The sequence below is a fragment of the Mustela lutreola genome, chromosome 5 (genome assembly GCF_030435805.1).
Source record: "Mustela lutreola isolate mMusLut2 chromosome 5, mMusLut2.pri, whole genome shotgun sequence".
Taxonomy (NCBI): Eukaryota; Metazoa; Chordata; class Mammalia; order Carnivora; family Mustelidae; genus Mustela; species Mustela lutreola.
In genome coordinates, this window is record NC_081294.1 from 86,272,428 (window position 1) to 86,284,969 (window position 12,542).

Genomic DNA, 12,542 nt, shown 5'->3' on the forward strand with positions numbered 1-12,542 from the left:
TCAAGAGTGGGTCTTTTGAAACTGGATGCATATTCTGCCATATCCCATGATTTTTTGATCAAAGCCTTGCTTTTCGAGGTCTCCAAGGAAACTACTGAGCATAATTTCAGAATTTTTGGAGTTCATTGCTCCAAGAGTTTTGACTCCTTTCACAGGAAAAAATCAGAGTCCAAGCTGTACGATATCAGGATAGATCCCAAGATATTAATGTCTCTTCAAAGTTTGTTCAGTGAAAATCAGAAGAGGGAGAAGCACTTTTCCCAGCACGCTTTGTGGGGGGAGCCTATATTTGCTCTTTCCTTCCTGACCACCCTGTCTTTCCTTGGTCTGTTTAAATTTCAGTTCCATAACTGCTCAGCAAAGGCCCTGTGGGCAGATACCGTGTTGACTGGACACCAGTTCTGACGGAACGGCTAGGATTCACTTCCCCTACGGCTGCACCTATGGCTGGTGGAGTTGGTCGGTAATGTTTGCTATGAAAAAAAAATAGACAAGCTCAAATAATATTTTCCACATATCTCAGGCCTTCTACCCCTTCAGAAGCCAGGATTATTCTGGGGGCAGAGTGGGAGGAAATGGTATGGTGGAAAGAAGGGGGAACTTTGTTATCACGAGAACTGGACCAAGTTCTCTTCTGTTCTACACACTGTTGATCATTATAGATGCTTCCCTAATACTTATTCAACTACACTGAATTATTTCCCAGCAAATCACTCAGACTCATGCCTTCTTATTTGTATGCTAATGTATCAGTTATCCAGGTTGGTTCTGACACTGACAGAGCCTGAACAGAGGTCCTGTGTCTGAGCCTTTAAGTCAGGCTTTTATGAGCAAGAATGAGTAAACCCAGGGGCTTTGGAAGGATTTTGTCCCTGAGGGAAGAATGAAGGTAGGGTGATGAAATTGCTCACAGGACCCAGATCTGACCCTTTAAATAAAGAAATGGGGTTTAGATGAAATCCTCTCCTGCTTGAAGCCAGTGTGCTTTTTCTCTGGTATCATCTATAATGTATCTAATCTCTTTCTAGCTCTGCCTCTAATCTCTTTTTCCTCTCATGAGAATCTTAACCCCGGAACTCCTCCTGTTATATGTCTTGAAAAAAATTCTGAATATTCCAAGAATCATATAATACATTAGAGCAAAAAATTATCTTAACTCTCCTCATTTTACAAACACACTCAGAGAGTTGATAATTCAACCAATAATTGTCAGAGAAAATAATTTTCCTTCATTTGTAGGAAGAAAAAATAAGGAAGTTTGGATTATTGCTCCGCTGGTCGAGGCGACGTTCGGGTTGCATGAGTACAGCATCAACAATTTAGTGACATCAAAGGTTTGGGGGTTTCCTTTACACATTGTCCAAAAGGATGTTTTCACATGAGCTTGTGCCAGATAACAGTTTTGAAATGCTGAGTTGATACCCAGCAATCCCTTTTTGGATTTCACAATCTTTTTGTGAGACACAATTAAAAATATATCTGTTTTCTTCTCCACTGAAAGTGGCATTAGAGCAAACAGATTTATATTAAGCTCACAAAGCAGAGAATTAAAAATTTTAGCCAAACTGTTATGTACTGTATCTGATTTAAATTATGCTAAACAACTGGTTTGGTAGGTTTTGGGTCCCTAAAGTAACCAACTTTTGGGTATCATATGGACCTAGGCTGCATGTTTCTGGGTAAAACCATGCCTGAGTCCTACTTTGGCCGATTTGTCCAGTTTGTCAGTAGAGATGTGCTGTGGAAGCTCTACGTGTAGCAATATATTAGCCTTTAGGCAACTTTTGCTTGGTGGAACATTTCATCTCTCTGCAGGATGTAAGCTTCCAGAGTTTATATTCTGACATTTCCCCTCCTTTCCCTCAGGGAAACACATTCTGTTGAAATCCAAATTGAGAAATAGAAGGAAAAAAGATCTTAATTTGCAGCATGAGATTTTAGGGATGGTGAGGTTTTAGGAAACAAAACAATAACTTTTAAGAGCTAAATCTCAATTAATCTCTGAATCTCCAAGCAGACAACAGGCTTAAACTTTGCTTCATCCAGTTACACAAACAAACCAAAATACTATGGGCATAGGAATAGAGTTGTCATTTGATTATATATTCTCTTTGTTATAACTTAAGAGAGAAAGAACATACAGGGAGAGGCTTTCACTATTTGCCTGATAAACTGAGATGTGAGAAAAGTGATTTTCATTATCAGGCAACTAATAATTGATGGGAATAACAGGTGGCTATGATGATTTCTGAATTCCCCCTCTGGCAACGATAATCTCCACAAGGGGAAATCAGCATGCTTAAGTGCTTTTCATGTAATTCTGTTTGCATGCAAGCATACTCTTGTGTATTAAGTTCTACGCTGACCATGTACAAATAGAAGTCCAAATCAGAATTCTTAGGTTTTTCTCAGTGAAACACCAAACAGCTGAGTTAGAATGATTGATGTTTTAGAGAAGATCATTCACTGACCACTGATGGAGAAGAATGTATTGGGGGCGTCTGGATGGCTCAGTTGGTTAAGCGACTGCTTTCAGCTCAGGTCATGATCCCGGAGTCCTGGGATGGAGTCCTGCATCAGGCTCTCTGAACAGCAGGAAGTTTGCTTCTCCCTCTGACCCTCCTCTTATCATGCTCTCTCTCTCTCTCTCATTCTCTCTCTCTCAAATAAATAAAATCTTAAAAATAAAAAAGGAAGTATGTATTGGATACTCACTGAGCACCCGCCTGATATCTGGTGCCATTATTCACTATCCCAACATGCTTCATAAATGAGCTGCCTATTCTTAGACCTACTGTATACCTGAACTCCTAATAATCAGAAAGGAGAAGTATTTTTCAGCCCAATTTCTCCGTATGGATAGGTATAAACTAAGGGTACATTTTATCCCTTCTCACATTATTATGCTTCTAGACTACTTTCCAGAGCAAGACTTGTGTGTTCAGAAACTTTCCTGCCTCTTGGAAAGTTATCCTTCCTCTTCAAGGCCAGCATCTGTGAGGCAGGTGCCGGTGGTTAGCTGTTCTAAGACCCAGTTCTACGGTTAGAACATAATCATCCTCTGAAATAAGCAGATTCCTTCGTATATCCTGACATCAGGAGAACAACCAGTCTAATACTCTGATTTTACCAAAGAGAAACCAAGGTCACAGAGGTATGATGACCCAGGCCAGTGTTGTCTCCACTGGTCCATGCCTACTCTTGCTCTGTGGGTGGAAACCAACATTGGCTAACTATCACAGGTGCCTTCTGGGGATGATCTCCTAGCCAAGGACCTGCAACTTTGAGAACTGGGCAATGTGAGGGACAGGAGTACTTGATCACACTTTTCAACACAAAGATATGTCTACGACTAGATGTGAGTCAGCCTATCAGCACTGATTGCCTCATTGTGCTCTCAAATCTGAATTTCCTCTGGAGTGAACCTGGCCCTTTGGATCTCCCCTCACCTTTTCAATTCCCTTTAAGTCCCATGATCCCTAGCTGCTATCTGGCCACAGTATTTCACACAAAACTTTCATGGATAAAAATATGTTCCTAATTAACAGATAATTTACATTAAGAGTTTACTATGAGGCAGATGCTAGGCCAGGCTCTTTATGTGTGTTTTTTTTTTTTTTTTTTTTCATTTAATTCTTACAGGAGCCACATGAGAAAGGTAGTATTAATAACTTCATCTGCGGATGAGAAAATTCAGGTTTGGAGAAGTTAAGTCACTTGCCCAAAGTTCAAGAGCTAGATTTTGAATTGAGGTAGTCTAACTTCAGGCCTAAGCCCTGACTTATACTATTAATAAACCAAAAAACATTTTGAGCATTGACTTTATGCAAGCCATTCAGCAAGGCTCTGTGAAGGATGGGGCTTCTAGCCCTGACGAGGTATCTGGACATCTGAAGACCTGTTTAGCAACACGTTATGTGATAATGCATAATAAGTAATAAGTCAGTAATGAGTTAAGGTGGGAACTTCATCTTTTTTTCTATGCGTGTCAAGGACCTCTTTGGCAGCCTGGTAAAACCTATGGACTCCTTATCAGGACAAATGCATAAAATAAAAAGCACAGAATTGCAAAGGAAACCAATTACATACCAACATAGAACAAAAAGTTTTAAAATGCTGTTGTATGGTGGTGTGTAAACTTCTGTACTAACACATCATGAACATCACCATTGTGAGAACCAGTGACATGGAGAGGAAGAGCAGCGGGCAGCGAGGGGCCAGAGCTACAGCGAACCAAGTGGATGTGGGGCCCAAACTGCTTCTCACACCTCTTCAGTTCACCCAACCCTAGGCTTCATTCCCAGAGATTGTAAACTGTGCATATTTTCACTGTGCCGTGCATGTCCACACACTACTTTTTCTCACTGCTCCATAATAAGCAGATTTTCTCATGGCTCACTAAATAGACACATTTTTGCACTGTTATTACATCTACTGACACTCAAGTCCCACATCTCAGAGAGGGATTTTAAAAGGCTGTGCACGCAGGTTTCTCCGACATTTCTTCATCAAAAAGCAATTTTAAAACCACAGTTTTAAATACCAAGAAATGAATTTGGATAGATTTCAATAATTGCAAACAGTCATGTTTAATTCCAAGAGTGAGGTTTCTGTGAGAGGCTTTCACTTTTTGCAGTAGGCTGGTGAAAGTTTCTTATGCACTTAAAACGGGGAATTAAAATTCATTTCACTGCAACATGAAAACCTTTAAGAGAAACCTCACTCTTTGAATTAAACCAGGCTGTTTATAATTATTCACACTTATTTTAATTCACTTCCTGGTATTTAGAGCTGTGGTTTTGCAATTGTTTTTTTCCAGGAGAAATACGGGTGTTTCTGGACTATGAACAACATATGGTCTCAAGATGTGGTTTTAATTTGCATTTCCCTCATGGGTAATGGTGCTGAGCACCTTCTCATTTGCAATTTGACCATTTTGATATCTTTGCAAAATGCCTGCTCAGGATTCTTGTCCAGTTTTAAAAATCGTGCTATTGTTTTCTTATGGATTTATAAAACACTTAAAAAGATATTCTTGATATAGGGACACCTGGGTGGCTCAGTTGGTTGGACGACTGCCTTCGGCTCAGGTCATGACCCTAGAGTCCCGGGATCGAGTCCTGCATCGGGCTCCCAGCTTCACGGGGCGTCTGCTTCTCTCTCTGACCTTCTCCTCGCTCATGCTCTCTCTCACTGTCTCTCTCCCAAATAAATAAATAAAATCTTTTTTTTTTTTTTTTTTTAAAGATGTTCTTGATATAAATCCTTTGTTAGATGTCTGTGTGTGTGCATGCCAATCTAGGGTTTGGTTTTCTATTTTCTTAACAGTGTCATTTATTGAATCGAATTTCTTAATTTAATTAAATCCAATTTATCAGAATTGCCTGTGTCCTATTTAAGAAACTGTGGCCTCCCCTGGGGTCCTGAAGATGTTTCTCATGTTTTCTTCTACAAGTTTGGTTGTTTTACTTTTCAACTTTAAGAATTTGATCCATCTTGAATGAATTTTTATATATGGTTTAAGGTGAGGGCCAAGCTCCTTTTTTTCCATTTGAGCCAGTGCTATTTATTGAAAAGGCCATCTGTCCTTCTTTCACTGAATTGCTGTGGTGTCCTTGTCGTGAAGGAAGTGACTGATCATATGGATGTGGATCTATTAAACCGTATTCTGTTCCACTGTCTACTGTTTATTCTTATACTAATACCACACGCTTTTAATTACTCTAGCTTTGATATCTGGTTTTGTTTTTCTCCTTCAAGACTGCCTCAGTTCTTTCAGATCCTCTGTATTTCCATATACGTGTTACAAGTAGCTTGTCAGTTTCTACCAATTTAAAAAAGCTGCTAAGATTTTTGTTGGGATTGTACGGACTCTAGAGATGAATGTGGAAAGAACTGATATCTTAACAATGTTACATCCTTGAATCCTATGTTCATGTTATCTTCCTTCATTTATTGAGGTCTTCTTTTACTTCTCTTAGTACTTTTTTGTAATTTTAAGTGCAGGACTACTATATATCCTTCATTAGATCTATAATTGATATTTTTGGTGCTCTTAAAATTTTACTGTTTGCTTCTTTTTAAAACAGATTTATTTTCCTGTTGAAATTCTCCAACTTCTCTTCTACCATTTCCTATATTTTCTTGAACATACTAATCATGATTATTTTATTTTTATTTTTTTATTAAAGATTTTATTTATTTATTTGACACAGAGAGAGATGCAGCGATAGAGGGAACACAAGCAGAGGAGTGGGAGAGGCAGAAGCAGGCTTCCCACTGAGCAGGGAGCCCAATGCAGGGCTCAATCCCAGGACTCTGGGATCATGACCTCAGCTGAAGGCAATCGCCCAACCAACTGAGCTACCCAGGCGCCCCTCATGGTTATTTTAAACCATCTGTGGGCTAATGTCAATATCTGAATCACTTAAAACTCTTTTTTCTATTATCCATATTTTTAAACTTGGATTTTAGTAGTTTGATCCCCTATATTTTCACATGCATCATCATTTCTGGTTATATGCCAGACATCAATGAAAAATTATAAAGATAATGTCATCCTCTTCCAAGGTTGTTTTCTTCTGGCAGGTAGATAGTCAAGATCTTGAGAAAACTTGATTTTAGCTTCTTGGAGCTAGTCCATTTCAGTGTTTTCCTACTCCTATGGATTGGTCCTTATTCATATAGCATGCCTCTTATTCTTAGGGCATGACTCTTCTGAGGTTTCAGTTCAAAGCCTGGGATTTGTACCAAGCTTAGTAAGGCTTTCGTGATGACTTCTGCCTCCCCAGTACTAATGAGATCTCTGATCTCAGAGGGGATGTCTATGCAGAATTTCAGTGTCCTTCTCTGCTCACCTCCCTCCTCCAAGACTTGGATCCCCTGGTAGTAAACTCCAAGCTGCTCCAAATTCTGACTTCTGCCTCTTCAGTCCAAGGAGACTCTGGTTGTATGCCTCCATTCTGCAATTTGAAAATGTCTGTAGGAAAATTTCTGGGAAGAATGTGGAACTCAGGTTATGGACTTTCTTTCAAGTCTGGTTTGGATTTGCTGTCTCCAGAGACTTCAGACAACTGCTTTAGATATTTTGTGCAATATTTAGGTTGTTTTTGAAGACAGTGGTAGTATGATGCCGGCTACAGCTGGGCAAAGCAGGACTACTTTTCTGGGAAAACAAAACAGAACTTGTGCTAAGTCCCTTCCCCAGAGGGTATCACCTCATCTAAGATTGGAGGTCAGTGTGGGATGTAGGGGAAAACAAGAAAAGATGAATTATTATTCATTCAGGAAGAACTGTGCTGGGAAATGGAGCTTTGACAATGCACAAATGGCTTCCTAACCTTTGAAAACATGTTGAAGATTATATTTAAATGATTAACCCTGATAAGTTAATGAATCAGAACTCGTGCTGCCTCCTACTCATTTTGAAGGAAAAAAGCCGAAACCATGTATGGCTCCACAACTTTCCTCTGAAAATTGTTTTTAAAAATAAGTTGTCCTGTTTTTATTTCTTAGTTGGGCATATCTGCAGTGTTCAACATTGATCAAAAGTAAAAGCATTTGTAACCATAACTGTCCTAGAACTTTGTGATAAGAGTAATTTAGCGCAGTCTTCTTTTAAGAATTCATGGCAAGAAAGTTTTATAAGCAATGTAGGGAGGGTGAATCAGAGAGGAAAAGAACAGATACGAAATTCTTTTTTAAAAACTTTTTTGAAAAGATTTTATTTGTTTGAGAGAGAGTGAGTGAGAGAGAGCACAAGTGTTGGCGGGTGGGGGGGGGGGCAGAGCCAGGAGCTACATGTGGAGCTCAATGCGGGGCCCAATCCCAGGACCCCGAGATCATGACCTGATCTGAAGGCAGACCTTTAACTGACTGAGCCACCCAGCCACCCCAAGACTAGATAGGAAATTCTTAAGGAAGTGGGTTTCTTAGATCTGGAAGAACGTGGTATAAAGAACAGGAATGGCTACAAGAGTCATCCCAGGAATGATTCAGTCCAGTTTTCTCTGTCTCCTCTTCTAGTTAGTAACTCTTCAGTCACTAGCTGGATTTGCTGTCTCCAGAGACTTTATACAATTGCTCCAGGCACGAGGGTCCTGATGCTGCTCAGGGTTCCCACTCCTGTGCTCACAGGCCTGTCCAGAGGACCTGAACTGGGAGTGAGGGGGTGGGTAGAAGGGTGGGGAAATTAAGAGGTAGATCTGCTATTTGCTAGATGTGTGAACTTCACCAAGTTACTTAATCAATCTATTAAGAAGCTTTTCATTGCAAGTAATAGGAAACTAAGCCTCAAAGGCTTAAAAAGAAGAATAACTATCTTGTATATTAAGAAGTCTTGGATAGAAATTCTGTAGGATTGCTTGTTTCAAAAGCTTGATAACATCACAATGCAGGTTCTGTTTTTCTACTCTGTCATCTTACGTATTGGTATTGTCTTTAGCTATTTGATTTCCTGAATTACATCCAGACACAACACCTGAAGAAAAAAATGTAAATTTTCCTTCCTATGTATCTCTTTTTACTAGCTAGTAATCCTTTCCTAGGATCCCCCCAGCACACCTCATTTCATGATTTGTTGAACATAACTAGGTCCCTTGTTCCCACCTAAGCCAATCTCCAAAAAGAAGGATGGGATTCCTGTGACTGGCCTACAGAAACTATTTAAGCCAAAGCCACCTGGGGAGATATGGGCATTTGAATAAAAGTGAACTCTGCCCAAAGGAAAGGAGGGTATTATGTAGATAACCACTGGTGTCTACTATACTTGAATTTGTTGAGCCTTATTTTCTTCATCTGCAACATGAAGAATTTGGTTTTTGGAATTTTTATAAAGCTGAAATGCAAGAATCCATCGGTTATTCCTCCAAAAATTCCCTCTAGACTTGTATTCCTATATAACTTCTGAAATCGTGCCCCATAGGATTAAGGAGGTTGAAACTAACAGAAAGTTTAAAGCTTGTTTTCCAGAGACTTGTTTCTCCCTAATCAGCTATTGTTTCTTTTCAGACCCCACTAGCAAATCCACTAGCTGTCTCCACAGAGGCCTGGGCTGACATAGACCAAGGTCACGAATACGATTCTAGCCTATGAACAAGCTAGGCTCTGCATTCCTTCCCAGAGATAAGGAGTTCTAGACCCCATCCAGTTTATACCAACTTTGGGAGAATGAGCACAACACTCTCCTTGTTTTACAGATCACCTCCTGATGTCAGGGCCTTAACTTTTGCCGCATTTCAATGTTCAATCTCCACCCCAAAGTGAATATGGGAAGTATGTTACACACATGTTTGCTCAATGTGGATGCTCCATCCTTCGTCATGGATAGTATTATTATTATTATTATTATTATTATTATTATTATTTCCCCACCTTTTTCTCCAACATGTGCATAATCCCAATCATTACAAATGTAAAACTTGTTCTAATCCCAGTGAGGGGAGGTGGATTTGAGGCTTGCCCTTCCATCTCCACAGCGAGTTCTCTCTGCAGTAAACCCTTTCCTGTCTGTCTCAGTGATCAGCTTTGCCGCACGTCAGGCATATGAACTTGGTTTTGGTTACCACGCTGCTCTACTGATAATACCTCCTAGCTACCATTTATTCTTGCCTTGGTATCATATGCTACAACAGGTGATATATATATATATATATATATATATATATATAATTATAAAAATATTGATATTATGAATATATGTATTTATTTTTTTTCCCTAATCCAACGACCAAAAATGTATTCATGCATTCTCTTCATTCATTCATTCAACACACATTTGATGGCTAGGAATCTCAACTTACGGACAGCGCAACAGGTCTAGAGAGGCTGACTAGTATTTTCTGAATGACATAGCAAGTGCTGTGGCCAAGTTAGGCATGCGCTTAGATCTGTCTGACGCCACAGCTTACAAAATCTTTATGACTTCCTTTCCCAGAAGCCTCCTCAGGATCCCATTTCACCAAGCTAACCAATGTAAAGGGTGGCTGGGAGCAACTATGGCGTGTCAACTCACACTCTAAGGTCCAAAGAAGAGAACATTCTTACTAGATTGCCTATGTGAGCCTCTTCCCTGGAATTTCGGGTTAGTTCTGCTTGGCTCCAGCAGGTGGCGGGCTGGTAACAGTCAGCACTTGCCTTCTCTACTCAGAAAGAAGTGACTGAAGTGGTGAGAGTGACTTTCTGGCAAACTGTACAGATCAGACTCATCATATTTTGATCCCACTCAGTAGGAAGGGCAGCTGTTCGTTTTCAGCTGTTCCCAGGCATGAAGTGAGAGATGAAATAAACTGCCTGTTAATTAACCTTTTACTTTCAAAAAGTGCATTTTTATATATACATTTTTATATACACAGTCATCCCAATTACAAATGTTGAGATGCTTGGAACAGACTTTCTCACCTATTGTTAGCAACTGTTTTTCTTATTCACTTAAACGCTGTGAGCTCCCTAAGGAGTGGGTAGAGTAACTTATCTCTGGACACCCAACATCAGGCACATGGTGTATTATGGCTGCTCAGTCAGCATTGGCAGAGTGCATTCCTGAGTGTCCTGGGGTAGGATGATCTGGATCTGAGCTTTGTCTCAGTTATGTCCTATTTGGGAGGTTCTTAGTAAGTCATGTTCTCTCTGAGCCTCAGTTTCCCCATCAGTAACATGGTGATGATGATGATGATGATGGTGATAATTTCTAAGCCCACCTGGGACAGGGACAGGTATATGAAAAAAAAAGTAATAAAGTACTATCATGGATGCCTGGGTGGCTCAGTCTGTTACGCATCTGCCTTCTGCTTGGGTCATGATCTCAGGGTCCTGGGACTGAGACCCTCGTTGGGCTCTTTGCTCAGTGGGGAGTCTGCTTCTCCCTCCGACTGCTGCTCCCCCTGCTGGTGCATGCTCTCTCTCTCTGACAAAGAAATAAATAAAATCTTAAAAAAATATGGAGTACCTGCCAGATATAGTTTATTTTTTAGGTGAAAGTGCCAAAGTTGTAAAATATACTAGTAGTTGATACTTCCTGGTAGGGATTAGAATATAAAGTGCCTGGGGCCAGAATTTAGCCAGGTCCCACTGGGGACAGCTCATCTCCGGTTGTCATTTCCTGCCCACCACTCAAGGACTTCCCTTCATGGCCTCACATGGAGAATAACTGAAGTGATCTACTTACTGTCTATCCTGGCTCCAGCTCTACCTTTTTCAACCCTAGCTTTTGGAAGGTGTTATTCTAGGAGGTCCTTCCATTACCTGACTTCAACTTGCTTTTCCCAAGCAACCATCTGCCGTTCACTTACGTACATGCGCAAAGAATTTACAGCAGACAGCCGTTTTACTCCTGGAAGCCCAAACTGCCTTGAGCATTTTCGGTTCTCTGCCTCTGTGTGCTCTCATTCCCTCTCCTCCACATCATCCTCAAAACCACACTCCTCACTCTTCCCAAGCCTTCCTCCAAGAAGGCCTCCTCTAGGCCACACCTATCTCCTACCTTAGAACTCCCACTGTTCTCCTGAGGCAGTATAGATCACTGGATCTTTAAGGGCATGGTCTTGGGGGTCAGACAGCCTGGAATAAAATCCTGGTAAGTTATTTAAGCTCTGTGTGCCTCAGTTACCTTATCCTTAAAATGACAATAATAATAGTACCTACCTCATAAAGATGTTTTGAGGATTTAGTGAGAAAAGATACATAAAAGGATTTAACACAGTGATTAGGAAAGAGTAAGCACTCAATACACAGTAGTTAGTATTATTATCATCATTACCATTAAATAGATTACCTGATACTTCTTTGGTATATTTTTGGGCCATGCACATCTTCCTAGCAGGGCAATCAGCTTTTTGTATTCAAGGACCAAATTTTATATTTATCTGTAGTCCTTGGTTTGCTTTGTGTGCTCCCTGAAAATGATAATTATACCATAGCTTTTTATTGTTCAGCGTTACCCAGTATTAAGAAGTAAAACTGACCCACAAGTTAATTTTTAGCACAGAGACACTGGCTGATGATGCCATTGCAATGTGCCAGGGAACTTTATAAATTTTCTATCATCAGACACTGGCCATTCAAAACTCACAGAATAGTATGTAGGACTATAATATACACCTTATTAAGTTAAAGAGATTACTTTTATACAATTTTGGGATTATCTACAGGACAGGAAGAAACAGAACAGGAAAAAAAATGTGACAAGTGACAAAATAATATCCATATAAAGTTTATCACCATAGAGCTTGATTTGTTCCTGATCTCATGAATATCTCTGCTCGCCACCCCCTAGCCCCAAGTTTTGTGGTGATGATGACAAATAATGGCCCAGATCCAGGATTCTGCCGCTCCCTCCTTTTGTTTTTATGATTCTCAAAGAAGCACTAACCTGCTTTCTCTCCCCTAGCCAGGGGTGGATGTGGTTGCAAAGCTCTTCTCAGTCCCAGGTCAAGATTATTTTACCTGTGGTCCCAGGAGATGCAGCTCTATTTCTCAGCCCTTTTGTGTGTGTGCTGGGAAACCCTCGGGTGAAATGTCACTTCTCTGGAGAGGTAGGGGATCTT

General features: G+C 40.3%; 1 protein-coding gene across 7 annotated transcripts in view; it reads right to left on the reverse strand.

The window, feature by feature from the left end:
• Positions 1 to 12,542, reverse strand: part of ANKRD55 (ankyrin repeat domain 55) — a 402,288-nt gene that overhangs the window by 101,458 nt on the left and 288,288 nt on the right. For 5 of the 7 annotated variants that reach the window (XM_059175020.1, XM_059175017.1, XM_059175019.1 and 2 more), the window contains exon 1: positions 12,368 to 12,531. The exons of 1 other annotated variant lie outside the window; for it this stretch is intronic. The gene's annotated coding sequence lies outside the window, so the exon portion shown is untranslated. Of the gene's footprint in view, positions 1 to 12,367; positions 12,532 to 12,542 lie in introns of those variants that run through there. One more of the 7 variants, XM_059175016.1, reaches the window with a different exon arrangement.